The following is a 13,876-nucleotide window of genomic DNA, read 5'->3' on the forward strand; positions in this document are numbered from 1 at the left end:
TCCCATCCTCTTACTGTAGGGGTTCCTCAGTTCTAGGTCCCCTTCTCGTTCTCTATCTACACTCACTCCCCTTGGTGAAACTCATTCACTCCCACGGCTTCAATTATCATTTCTATGCTGACACCTAAATCTGCATCTCTGCCCCTGCTCTCTGTCCCTCCCTACAGGTTCGCATCTCCTCCTGCCTTCAGGACATCTCCATCTGAATGGTCTGCCCGCCATCTAAAACTCAATATGTCCAAGACTGAACTCCTTATCTTCCCTCCCCAAACCCTGCCCTCGCCCTGACTTTCCTGTCACTGTGACTACCATCCTTCCCGTCTCACAAGACCACAACCTTGGTGTCATCCTCGACTCGGCTTTCTTGTTCACCCCACACATCCAATCCGTCACCAAAACCTACCGGTCTCACCTCAACAACATCACTAAGATCCGCCCTTTTCTCTCTTACCCAACATTTCTCTGGGCTTCTACCTCTTCAACATCCACTTTCCTTAACCATATTGACAAAGAGAGTTCTATGGCTTTGCTCTCGGGAAGAACTGCTGCCAGTGGGTCCCAACTACAGCTGTGAGCAGGAGCGGCAGGGCAAGCTGGTGTATAGGAACTCAGTCGCTCCCACGGCTTCAACTATCATCTCTACACTGATGACACCCCCAAATCTACATCTCCTGCCCCTGCTCTCCCTCCTTCCCTTCAGGCTCGGGTCTCCTCCTGCCTTCAAGACATCTCCATCTGGATGTCTGCCGCCATCTAAAACTCAATATGTCCAAGACTGAACTCCTTATCTTCCCTCCCCAAACCCCTGCCCTCTTCCTGACTTTCCATCACTGTTGATGGGCACTACCATCCTTCCCATCTCACAAGCCCACAACCTTAGTGTAATCCTTGACTCTTCTCTCTCGTTCACCCACCACATCCAATCATCACCAAAAACCTGCCGCTTTCACCTCCGCAACATTGCCAAGATCCACCCTTGCCTCTCCCATCCAAACTGCTACCTACTGGTTCAATCTCTCATCCTATGCCGACTGTATTGCTGCACCAGCCTCCTCTCTGATCTCCCATCCTCCATGGCTCTCCCCACTTCATTCTACACTTCACGGTGCTGCCCGGATCATCTTTGTGCAGAAACGCTCACTGGGCACGTTACTCCCCTTCTCAAAAATCTCCAGTGGCTGCCAGTCAATCATCAATCAATCAATCAATCAATCGTATTTATTGAGCGCTTACTATGTGCAGCGCACTGTACTAAGCGCTTGGGAAGTAACAAATTGGCATCACATAGAGACAGTCCCTACCCCAACAGTGGGCTCACAGTCTAAAAGGGGGAGACAGAGAACTGAACCAAACATTACCAACAAAATAAAATAAGTAGGATAGAAATGTACCAAGTAAAATAAATAAATAAATAAATAAATAGAGTAATAAATATGTACAACCTTATATACATATATACAGGTGCTGTGGGGGAATGGGAAGGAGGTAAGACGGGGGGGATGGAGAGGGGGACGAGGGGTGTGAGGAGAGGAAAGAAGGGGCTCAGTCTGGAAGGCATCCTGGAGGAGGTGAGCTCTCAGCAGGGCCTTGAAGGGAGGAAGAGAGCTAGCTTGGCGGATGGGCAGAGGGAGGGCATTCCAGGCCCGGGGGATGACGTGGGCCCGGGGGTCTGATGGCCGGGACAGGCTGAGAGCGAGGTACAGTGAGGAGATTAGTGGTGGAGGAGCGGAGGGTGCGGGCTGGGCAAGTAGAAGGAGAGAAGGGAGGTGAGGTAGGAGGGGGCGAGGTGATGGACAGCCTTGAAGCCCAGGGTGAGGAGTTTCTGCTTGATGCGCAGATTGATCGGTAGCCATTGGAGGTTATTTGAGGAGGGGGAGTAATATGTCCAGAGCGTTCTGGACAAAGATAATCCGGGTCAGCAGCATGAAGTATGGATTGAAGTGGAGAGAGAAACGAGGATGGGAGATCAGAGGGAAGGCTAGTGCAGTAGTCCTGACGGGATAGGATGAGAGCTTCTGAATTAGCAGGGTAGCGGTACGCATCAGGCAAAAACTCCTCACTCTCGGCTTTCAAGGGTATCCATCAACTCGCCCCCCTCCTACCTCCCTCCCTTCTTTCCTTCCACAGCCCCAGATTGCACCCTCCGCTCCTTGGCTGCTAGCCTCCTCAAGTGGCCTCATTATCTCCTTATTCCGCCACCGCACCCCCAACCCCACATCCTCCCCCTGGCCTGGAATTGCCCTCCCTCCGCACATCGGCCAAGCTAGCTCTCTTCCTCCCCATTCAAAGCCCTACTGAGAGTTCACCTTCTCCAGGAGGCCTTCCCAGACTGAGCCTCCTCCTTCCCCTCACACTCCCTTCCACCCTCCTCATCAACCCTGCCTTACCTCCTTCCCCCCTCCCCACAGCACCAGTATATATGTTTGGACATATTTTAATACTCTATTTTTACTTATACATATTCTACTATTCTATTTATTTGATTTTGTTAATATGTTTTGTTTTGTTGTCTGTCTCCCCTTTCTAGGACTGTGAGCCCACTGTTGGGTAGGGACCGTCTCTATATGTTACCAACTTGTACTTCCCAAGTGCTTAGTACAGTGTTCCTGCACACAGTAAGCGCTCAATAAATACGATTGTTTGAATGAATGAATGAATGAATAGGAGGGATGTTGTGAACAGTATCCATGACCAGCTCCTGGGTGCTGGGGTCTTTACAGGTTTCCCAAGCATAAGGGATCCAGGCTCATCCTATTCCCATGGCAATAGAACAGCATTAGTGTACCAGATCCCAGTTAAGTTTGCTGTAGAGGGCTCTTGTGCATATATCAGGTTCAATCTCCCTGTATACAGGAACAGTTGATTCTGTGATTTGATTGCGTTGGAAAATATTTCTTCCATTTGTGTCCATCCCTGTATAGACACGTGCATGACAGTCAGTCTGACAATAGAAGTATTTCTTGTCTCATAGCTCTACAGACTACCCCTCAACTAGCATTTGCATCAGTGACTATTGATTATTGTGGACATTAATCCATAATGCTTATGTACTATAACTTCAAACTCTGTGTGACACTTAACTGTAATTTATTTTAGTGCCTGATTCCCCCACTAGATTATAAGGTCCTTTGAGGGGCAGTGACAATGTCTACTAACTTTATTGTACTCGGTCCAAGCCCTCAGTACGAGGGTCTGCACATAGTAGGTGCACATAAACACTAGTAATAATATTTATTATGTTCTTACTCTATGCAGGACACTGTACTAAGTACTTGGAATCATCATATGAATGTTGTCCCTTGAGGAACTCAAAAACTGTGGCTAATAATTGGGTATTTGTTAAGTGATTACTTTGTGCTAAGGGACTGTATTAAGCTCTGAGCTAGATACAAGATCACTGAGAACAACATGGAGCTCACAGTCTACGCAGAAGGGAGAACAAGTATTGAATCTCCATTTTGTAAATGAGAACTGAAGCAGAGAGAAGTGAAATGTCTTGCCTGAAGATCACATACCAGGCAAGTGGCAAAGACTAGGATAAGAACCCAGGTCATCTGATTCTCAGGCCTGTTCTCTTTCCACTGGGTCACACAGATTCTAATTGATTGAAGTGCTCTAGGTAAATATTCATATTGATTTCACTGGGAAGGTTACAGATATATGTCTCCCAACATTTCTGTGGGATTGCTGATCGTCAATCGAAAATCCCCCACTCCACGTGCTTCAGAGATGGGACTCTCCCATCCTGCAGATGGAAGTTGAGTGGCAGGATAAAGGTCAGCAGGACCAGTAGAGGGAATAAAACCTGGGGTTTAAAATCAGAGATCAGCAGGGATTCTGAGTCTTTCGGGGGTATTGTGCAATCCAAGAAGATGACAGAAGTGGATGAGATATGGGACGATGGTGAGGTGTCTTGATGGCATAGTGGGGAGAGCAGATGCAGTGGATTCCCAGAAGGATCCAGAAGAAGTGACTGATGCAATAAATTTAAACGCGTGGGTAGTTGAATGTGGAGAAAGCTCATGGAAAACTACAAACTGGAGTCTATGGGATGACAGACGGCTTGGGGTCTCAAGCTGTGGGACAAATTGATAGTAAAAAAGTTCACAATGGGGATCCGGCCCCTCGTGCGCCAACTTGGAACTTCTCCCTCTTCACATCAGACCATACCACAGTTCTTCACACATTCAAATCCCTGCTTATATCCCTCCTCCTTCAACAAGACTTCCCCAATTGCTTTGCCAGTACTCTGAGCCATACCATCCTTTCAGCCAACTCTAGTACTTACCGAATGTATCTATTACCAACTTCAGCACTGATGTGTATAAGCCCTTATTCATTTTTTTAACCACTTGGGTTGTAAATGCTTCCAATTTGTTTACCCCACTAGACTGTGAGGGAAGGAGATGTGTCACTTAATCATTCTATACTTCCCAAGTGCCCAGTACAATGAATTGCTCCATATAGGTGCTTAATAAATATTGCTACTACTACGTATTATTATCACTTCTGACTGTGATGGAAAACTGGAGGGTGGAGGGATTCAGGGATTGGCTGTGAAGATTATCCATAATGGCCCTTCATAACTCCAACTACAAGTATGCCTGTTTCTTCCCAACACATTTCCCCATATTACCCACTTAGTCTACCAGTCCCTCCAGAATCTTCCATCTCCCCATTTCCCTCCCCAAAATCTTAAGTCACATTCCAGGGGTTTAAATGTCATGGCCCTGCTCAGCACTTCTATAACTATCCCACTCCATGTCCTCCCTCCCCTCTAACCTGGCCCTTCCCTGACCTAATACTGGCTCCCTCAGCTGCTGCTGTGTTTCTGGTTGGCTAGAATTAGCATGAACTGACTTTTAAGGTCTTTAGTTTTTAAAGTGAGCCTGATTATCGGGTATACATCATCTCCTGCCTCCGGTGAATGCTAAAATCCTGGACATGTACAGTGACATCATGACCCAAGCATGAGGTTACAGGAAGTCTATTTATCAAGCACCAGCATGCTTAACACTGACCAAGAGGAGCCTAAGAAGCTCTAGGCAGCCATCTGTCTCAGGTAACTCTAGGTAGCTCTAGGAAGCCATCTGTCTTTGGGCCAGGGAGCTACCTCTGAGGAGTGGGTCATCCTGATGAAGAGGATAAGTGTGCTCAGTTCTGTTTCTGCCTTGGAGAGATTCCAAAACTCCCGCTGAAGGGAATTCTTAGGAGCAGAAATTGCAAAGAAAATGATGCTATCTGATTCATCTCATTTTCTGCTTTCTCAAGCCATATGGGACATTTCTAATCAGGGAATTGTTTTGAGGGAGCCAAGGTAAATGCAATGAACTTCTCCAGTCTTTGATCACAATGGGAGAGGCAGTCTTTGGGAAAATGGAACTTCCTTGTATGCTTTGTATATGTGTGTCCCTGTTTTCCCTGGTCCACCCCACCTCTTAACCCACTCTGTCTCCATGTAGATCTGCTATGGCCCAGTGCACCCCATTCTCAAGGATAAAGCTCAGTTCCCATTTCTCTATCAAATCTTTATGATGTCTCCAGATCTGCACTTGGGAATGATCCGTCCCATGAAACATTTTCACTGGGTCTGGTTCTGCCTCCTGGTCACCAATGACATTAGAGGGGAGACGTTCACCAAGACCATAACAGAGGAAATGTCCAGGAATGGAAGCTATGTGGCTTACACTGAGAGAATCCGGGAATACTTTACTGAAAGTAAATTTGAGTTTACTCAAATTACTCAAAGTAATTTGAGTCTTATTACACAAGCATTATGAAATCATCATCCAATGTGGTTATTGTCTATGGGGATAAATTATCTTTATTGTTTTTTGTACTTAATATGAATATTGTTCCTGTTGTTGGTATAGTTTGGGTCAGAATCTCTGATTGGGATTTTACCACAAATTTCTTAGACATAAGTAACAACGTTTTCCAAGGTGCCGTGTTATTTTCAGGCCACAGGAATGACATTCTGGGTTTCAGGGATTTCGAGCTGACCCTGAACCCTGGGAAATAGCCACAGGATGTGTTTATACAGTCGTCCTGGGGATGGACCTTTGACTATCCACCTGTAGAAGAACAGGATAGATTGCCAGTGCCAGGGCTTTGTAATCAAAATTGTTCTTTGGAGAGGAGTCCCATGTCCTTCTGGGACAGGAATCTGTCTTTTCAGAGTTACAGTGTGTGCAGTGCAGTGTATGCCATAGCTCATGCCCTCCAATAGAAACCCTTGGCCAGGGAGGAGATGGAGATGCTGGGGGATGGATAAAGTCAATTTCCTCATCCATGGCAGGTAATGCTTCCCTTCTTCTTTGAATTCCAGCTCCCTAGGTAGGCTACTGTCAGCCTGTAGCCATTGACAGTATGAACCCAGGTACTCTAGGTCTTGAGTGTCTTTTACTTAGGTCCTGGCTAGTCTGGCCATCGCTGGGTCAGAGGATCATTTACTGAGGTGCCAGAGATGTTTAGAGATACTAAAATCCACCTCCTTCCTGGAAACAGTTCCTGAATACACCAGTTAACACCTACCTTGTCTTTAAAGATCTCCAGCTGGTCTGTCCAGTCCCCTCAGCTCCTTTGGCTCTGGTTATCATGGGAACATCAAGGGGTGAGCAGATGGTGATGGGCTGGAATCCAGTCACTGGTGTTAATCTCTACCTCCAGCTCAACTCGCTCCTAAAGAATACTCGATTCCACACCAAGGCTGGTGACCAGGTCGATTTGGATGGCCTCCACAGGGTAATGAGTAGAATTGAAATCTTGGATTATCAGATTTTACAGAATGGCACCAGAGCCCATGTTAAAGTGGGACAATTTGTCCCCCTGGCCCCAGCTGGGAAATATTTCAACATCAGAAAGGAGCAGATAACGTGGGACGAGCTATCTTCTCAGGTAATGTAGTAGTAGTAGTAGTAGTAGTAGTAGTCCTAGTAGTAGTAATAGGATTAGCAGTAGTAGGAATAGTAATAGTAGTACTATTAGTAGTAGGAACAGGAGGAGGTGGCTGTGGGGAGGCAGGGAGGAGTATTTATTGAGGACCCACTTGGTGGAATGCACTTTATTAGAACATTGGAAAGTACAGAAGCATGAAGAGACAGGTTTTCTGCCCACAAGGAACTTAGAGTCTATTGAGGAGGTAAAAATCAATTCCATTGCCTGTCGGGACACAAAATGAAATGATTCTTCCCTGGCAGCATCCATGGACTTTGGTTCCCACTGATGGTTGCACACAAACTGAAATAACCAACTCCAGTAGAAAAAAACAGCAACAACAAGAATCAGTTTGTTGAATGTTGTATATTGAATGTTAATAGTTTTGCAGACTCAGATTCTCTTTATCATTACATTTGCTTTTTTCACTCTATTATTCCTCTTCCTCTGAAGATGAAAGTTACCATGATAACTCAGTCTACATATGTACTCATGCCTCAGTCACCTAGAGGATAGAGGTCAGGGTGTTCTTATGATAGCACAATATGTGGCAACAAATACGAAGGTGCAAGGTGATTGAGTGTTTTCAAACCTACTGTAAGGAATTTCTGTTTGCTGCATAGGTGGATAGGCAACCCCTGGAGGTTCTTGTTGTGGGGAAACATGGGCTGGAGGTGTTTATATGAAAATGATCCGGGAAGCAGAATGAAGTGTGGACTGGAGTGGGGAGAGGCAGGAGCCAGAGGGGTCAGCAAGGAGGCTGGTAGTGTAATCAAGGTGGGATAGAATAAGTGCTTGGGTTAACATGATAGCAGTATGGATAGAGAGGAAAGAGCAGATTTTAACGATGTTGTGAAGGTTGAACTGAACGGATTTAGTGATAGACTGAATAGGTATGCTGAATGAGAGTGATGAGCCAAGGTTAACCCCGGGGTTATGGGTTTGTGACACAGGTACGACGGTGGTGTTGTCTAGAGTGATAGGAATGTTAAGGGGAATTACAGGGTTTGGGTGGAAGATAAGGAGATCTGTTTTGTGCATGATAAGTTTGAAATGACGACAGGACGTCTACGTAGTGATATCTTAAATGCAGGAGCAACTGAAAGACTGCAGATAGGGAGGGAGATGAGGGCTGTAGATGTAGATTTGGGAATCATCTGCATAGAGATGGTAAAGTCAGAAATCATGGGAATGAATGAATTTTCTAAGGGAGTGGGTGTAGATGGAGAATAGAAGGGGATACAGAACTGAACTTTGAGGGACACTCACAGTTAGCGGCTGGGATGCAGAGGGGGAGCCTGCACAAGCGACTGAGAGTGAGCAGGCAGAGAGTTAGAAAGAGAACCAGGAGACATGAGTGTCAGCGAAGCTAAGGTTGGATAATGGTTCCAGGAGATGGGGGTGATCGACATTGTGGAAGGAAGACAAGAGGTCAAGTAGGATTACGATACAGTAGAAGCCATTGAATTTGGTAAGAAGGAGATCATTTATGAACTTTTAGAGGCTGATTTCTGAGTAGCAGAGGGAACAGAAGCCAGACTGAAAGGGGTCAAGGAGGGAATTGGAGAAGAGGAATTTGAGACAATTGGGAATTGGAGAAGAGGAATTTGAGACAGTGGGTATAGATAACTCACTTGAGGAGTTCGGAGAGGAATGGTAGGTGGGAGATGGAGTGATAACTGGAGGAAAATGTGCAATCAAGGGAGGGTTTATTTAGGATAAGGGTGACATGCACATGTTCGAAAGCAGTGGGGAAGAAAGCATTGGAGCGCAAACAGTTGAAGATGGCTGTTAGGGAGAGAAGATGGGAGAGGTCAAATGGTTTGATAAGGTGTGAAGAGTTAGGGTCAGATGTGCAGGTAGATGGGATGGATTTTAAGAGAAGGCAGGAAATCTCTAGAGATACTGCTGGGAAAGATAGGACTGTGACTATAGGATAGGATTTGAGAAGTAACTTCGCATGGGTTTGAGCATGGGTTTGAGAGTCAGAGTTCATGGGTTCTAATCCCAGCGCTGCTACATGTCAGCTTTGTGACTTTGGGCAAGTCACTTCACTTCCTTGTGCCTTAGTTACCTCATCTGTAAAATGGGGATTAAGACTGTGAGCCCCACGTGGGACAACCTGATTACCTTATATCTACACCAGCACTTAGAATAGTATTTGGCACGTAGCAAATACCATTATTATAATAATAATAATAATAATGATAATAATAATTATTATTATAGGAGAGTTGAAGAAGGGGCAGGAGAAGGGAGAGACTGAAAAGAAGCAAGGGAGATTTTAGGTAGATCGTGCCTGATAGTTTCTATTTTTTCAATAGAGTAGGTAGCCAGGTCATTAGGGGCAAGAGATATGGAGGTGGGGGTGGGGTGGGGAGGGGAAGCGGGGTGGAGAAGAGAATTAAATGTCTGAAACAACTGGTAAGGGGTATGGGAATAGGCATGAATAAGGATGGACTAAGAATTTTGATGGGCAGAGAAGAGGGCAGAGTTAAAGCACTCAAGGATTAACTTGAAGTGAACAAAATTGGCCTGTTACCTAGATTTCTGCCAGCGGCGCTCTGTGGCTCGTGCACAAGAGTGAAGGAAGCAGACTGTGCAAGTGATCCAGGGCTGTGGGTTAGTGGTGTAAGATCAGCGAAAGAATAGGGAAGCATGTGCGTGCAGTAGAGTGGGTGGTTGTGGGTGCCAATTTGGTCATCAAGGGAAGATAGTTTGAGTATTCATTCATTCATTCAATCGTAGTTATTGAGCGTTCACTGTGTGCACAGCACTGTACTAAGCCCTTGGAAAGCATAGTTCGGCAACAGAGACAATCCCTACCCAACAACGGGCTTACATTCTAGAAGGTGGGGAGACAGCCAACAAAACAAAGCAAGTAGAACGGCATCAATAGCATCAAAATAAATACATACTTGAGAGAATTGGATGGGTCAAAATATCGCAGGTCTCTGTCGGGAAATAGGACAGGTTTGTCGGGAGGAAGTGTGTAGCAGAGAAGGCAGGTGAGGACGTTGTGGTCAGATAGGGGGATTTCAGAGTTGGTGATGACAGATTGTACAGAGGCTGGAATTGATGAGATGAAGTGTGTGTCCAGGTTTGTGTGTGTGTGTGTGTGTGTGTGTGTGTGCGAGTGTGCATGTGTGTATGTGTTTTCTGTCGGTTCCATCTTCACAGCATCGTTAGAAGCCACCATTTCCTCTACATCCAAAATGCTATCATGTTAATCCAAGCACTTATCCTATATCACCTTGATTACTGTACCAGCCTCCTTACTGACCTCCCTGCCTCCTGTCTTTTCACACTCCAGTCCATACTTTACTCTGTTGCCCGGATCATTTTTATACGAATACCCTCAGTCGATAACTCCCCACTCCTCAAGAACCTCCAGTGGTTGCCCAACCATTTATACATCAAACAGAAATTCCTTACCATTTGCTTCAATCAACTTGCTCCCTCCTACTTCACCTCACTATCCTCCTACTACAACTCAGCCAGCGCACTTCCTTCCTCTAATGCTAACCTTCTCACTGTTTCTCAGTCCCATCTATCTCACTGCAGACCACTCAACCGCATCCTTCCTCTGGCCTAGAATGATGTCCCTCCTCAAATCCAACAGACAATTACTCTCCACCTGTTCAGAGTCTTATTGAAAGCACATCTCCTCCACGAGGACTTCCCTGATTAAGCCCTCCTTTCCTCTTCTCTCACTCTCTTCTGTATCCCCCGGACATGCTCACTTTATTCATCCCCCCTCCCAGCCCTACAGCACATATGTACATATTTGTAATGTAATTTACATACTTTCATTAATGTCTGTCTCCCCCTCTAGACTGTAAGCTCATTGTGTGCAGGGAATGAATCTGTTTACTGTTGTATTTTGCTCTCCCTGGAGCTAAATACAGTGCTCTGCATACAGTAAGTGCTCAGTAAATACAAGTGAATTAATTAAGGAATGAATGAATGGTGAGTGGGTGAGCTGGGGTGGAGCACAAGATCAGTGGACTTGAGGAGTGATAGAGACCTGCTAGAGGAAGGGTCATCATGAACATCTATGCGGATAGTGAAGTCCTAAAGGACCGGTACACGGATGGAAAATGGAGAAGGAATGTGAGGAATGGATCAAAATGGTTCAAAAAGTTGGAGTTGGGGTCTCATGGGGTGGAGATTACTGTGGATAGTATATGGAGTAGGTGTTACTATCAATTACCATCTAATGGGAGAGATAGACATTTAAATATATTACAGAGTGAGGAAGGAAAAATGTAAGAAGATACACCTACCATGTTGGCAGAAGAGCTTGTTTATGCACTGTAGGAGAAAGAATGATAAATAAGCTACCCAAATAGATTTAAAGGTAAAAGTGTAGAACCATCCAAAGATATCCCTGAAGGAAAAGAGCAACCATGATCTCAGCCTACCCTGAAGTGATAGGCATGGAGGCAGGAGAACCCAGCTAATTTGATATTTTGAGGGATGAATGAGTGAGAGTCTGTGATTTGAGTTGGTTCTGTTGTCTTCCTACTGTGTGTATCCCATCTCCTCCTACCTGGTAACGCTTCCAACCTTTCAATGTCCATCCCAGGAATTGTTCGACTGGGCTGGGAGGGGGAGTTATTGAATGAGATGCAAGATTTTCATTCCAACCCAGAAGGCTCAAGGGCTGTGGAAAATGATGAAAGAATGATCTCATATCTGTCCATGATTGGAATTGACTGTCTCGTGCCTCTTTGTAAGGAGTGTAGTATTGCCCTGAGATCACCACAGGTTTTCTTCTCTTCCAACATTCCCCTGAGTCTTACAAAGGAAAGCCAAATCCCTCTTTCCAGTCCTTGTTGAGATCCTCTGCTCCGTATGCAGTGAGAGCTATGGGCCAGTATTCAGGAAAACAACTCGGGAAGAAAAAGCTGTCTACTGCTATGACTGTGTCCACTGTTCTAAAGGAGAGATCACCAATCAGGCAGGTAGGTGTCTGCAGCGACGGGTTTTCCTGGTGATAGAGCGGTGGTCAGATCAAGGTTTTCTGGGAGGGTTTTCTGAGAACAAGAAAGCAATTGGGATTAGGAGTACACACTTTAGGATGCTTAGAATGTGGAACACTTCCACAATCAACTAAGCACTGGGTCCTCAGCCACCATCAGTTCCCTCCACACCCTGCCCCCGGGTTACACTTATGTCTTTCAACCCCATTGATTTCTCCTTACCAGTATTTCTTTTAGTGTCTGTATTCCGAGCTGGACTAGAAACTCCTTGAGGGAAGGGACCATGTCTAGTGATTCAATTGTACTTTCCCAAGTGCTTAGTAGAGTGTTTTGCACAGAGTAAGCATTCAATGAATACCGCCCTTTGATTGATTGACTGATTATTTGCCTGATAATGGAGTGATGACTGATTAGAAGCTTTCACCCATGCCACCTAAAGCAGCCATCCTGTCCATCCAATTTGGGATTCAGTCTCTGACAGAGGCATCAGGATGTTTGGAGGTTATGTGTGTGTTAGCTGCCCTCCTGGACACCCATCCTCCTATTTGCCCTCTTGCCATGATGTTTGTTGGATTGCGGGACAACATTGCTGGTTCTACGCAGTCCATTCTTTGAGACTTGGGAAAATTCGAACAACTCCCCTTTCAGCCTCTGATTCTCTAGATTAAGCAGAACCCATAATTCAGATTGTCCTCTTCATGAAGCTCCTCCCTCCACGTGATCAACCTTGTTGCCCCTCCCTTTTCCCCTTTCCCCCTCTATTATGAACTTCTTACATTCAGCAACCGGAACTACCCACCTTATCCTAGGCATGGTGTGAAATCCCATTTATTCCCTTCAGATATGGATCAATGTATAAAGTGTCCTGAAGATCAGTATCTGAATTATCGAAGAGATCAGTGTAACCTGAAAATAGTGACCTTCCTGTCCTGTGACGAACCTTTGGGAATGGCTCTGGTGTTCATAGCTCTTGGTTTATCACTCCTAACTGCTCTGGATTTTGGGAAATTTCTACACCACCGGGACACACCCATAGTGAAAGCTAATAACCGCACTATCAGTCACACCCACCTCACAGCACTGTAGCAGTGCTTCCTGTCCTCCTTGACCTTCATTGGTCGTCCTGGCCTGGTGACCTGTCCCTTGCGACAAATAGTTTTTTGAGTTGTCTTTTCTGTGGCTATTTCCTCCGTGTTGGCAAAGACCATCACTGTGGTCTTGGCCTTCAGGGCCACCATGACAGGAAGCAGAATAATGATGTTGACATTTGTTAAGCGCTTACTATGTGCCAAGCACTGTTCTAAGCGCTGGGGTAGATACAAGGTAATCAGGTTGTCCCACGTGGGGCTCACTCTCTTAATCTCCATTTTACAGATGAGGTAACTGAGGCACAGAGAAGTTAAGTGACTTGCCTAAAGTCACACGGCTGATCAGCAGAATGACGACTTGGTTGGGCCTCCAAGGCACCCAGTTCCATCGTCCTCATCTCCTCACTCGGTCAAATGGGTATCCTGGCTGGGAACCTCCCCTCCGTTCCCAGACGTGGACATGGTATCTGAGCCTGGGCTCATCAGTGTCCAGTAAAATGAGGGCTCTACATTTGCATTCTACTGCGTCCTTGGCTACATGGGGTTCCTGCCTCTCGTCAGCTTTATTGTGGCATTCCTGGCCAGGAGGCTAGCCGACAGCTTCAACAAGGCCTGCTTCTTCACGTTCAGCATGTTGGTATTCTGCAGTGTCTGGGTCCCCTTCCTGCCTACCTATCTGATTATCAAGGGCAAGGCCATGGTGGTAGCTGAGATCGTCTCCAACCTGGCTTCCAGTGCTAGACTACTGGGCTGTATCTTTGGGCCCAAGGCCTACATCATTCAGCTGAGGCCGGACAGGAACACCAAATGATAGCTATCGGAGTGACAGGGGAATCATGAAATGGAATAATAGAAGTTGAGATCACC

The sequence above is a fragment of the Tachyglossus aculeatus genome, unplaced genomic scaffold (assembly GCF_015852505.1).
Source record: "Tachyglossus aculeatus isolate mTacAcu1 unplaced genomic scaffold, mTacAcu1.pri scaffold_1_arrow_ctg1, whole genome shotgun sequence".
Lineage (NCBI taxonomy): Eukaryota > Metazoa > Chordata > Mammalia > Monotremata > Tachyglossidae > Tachyglossus > Tachyglossus aculeatus.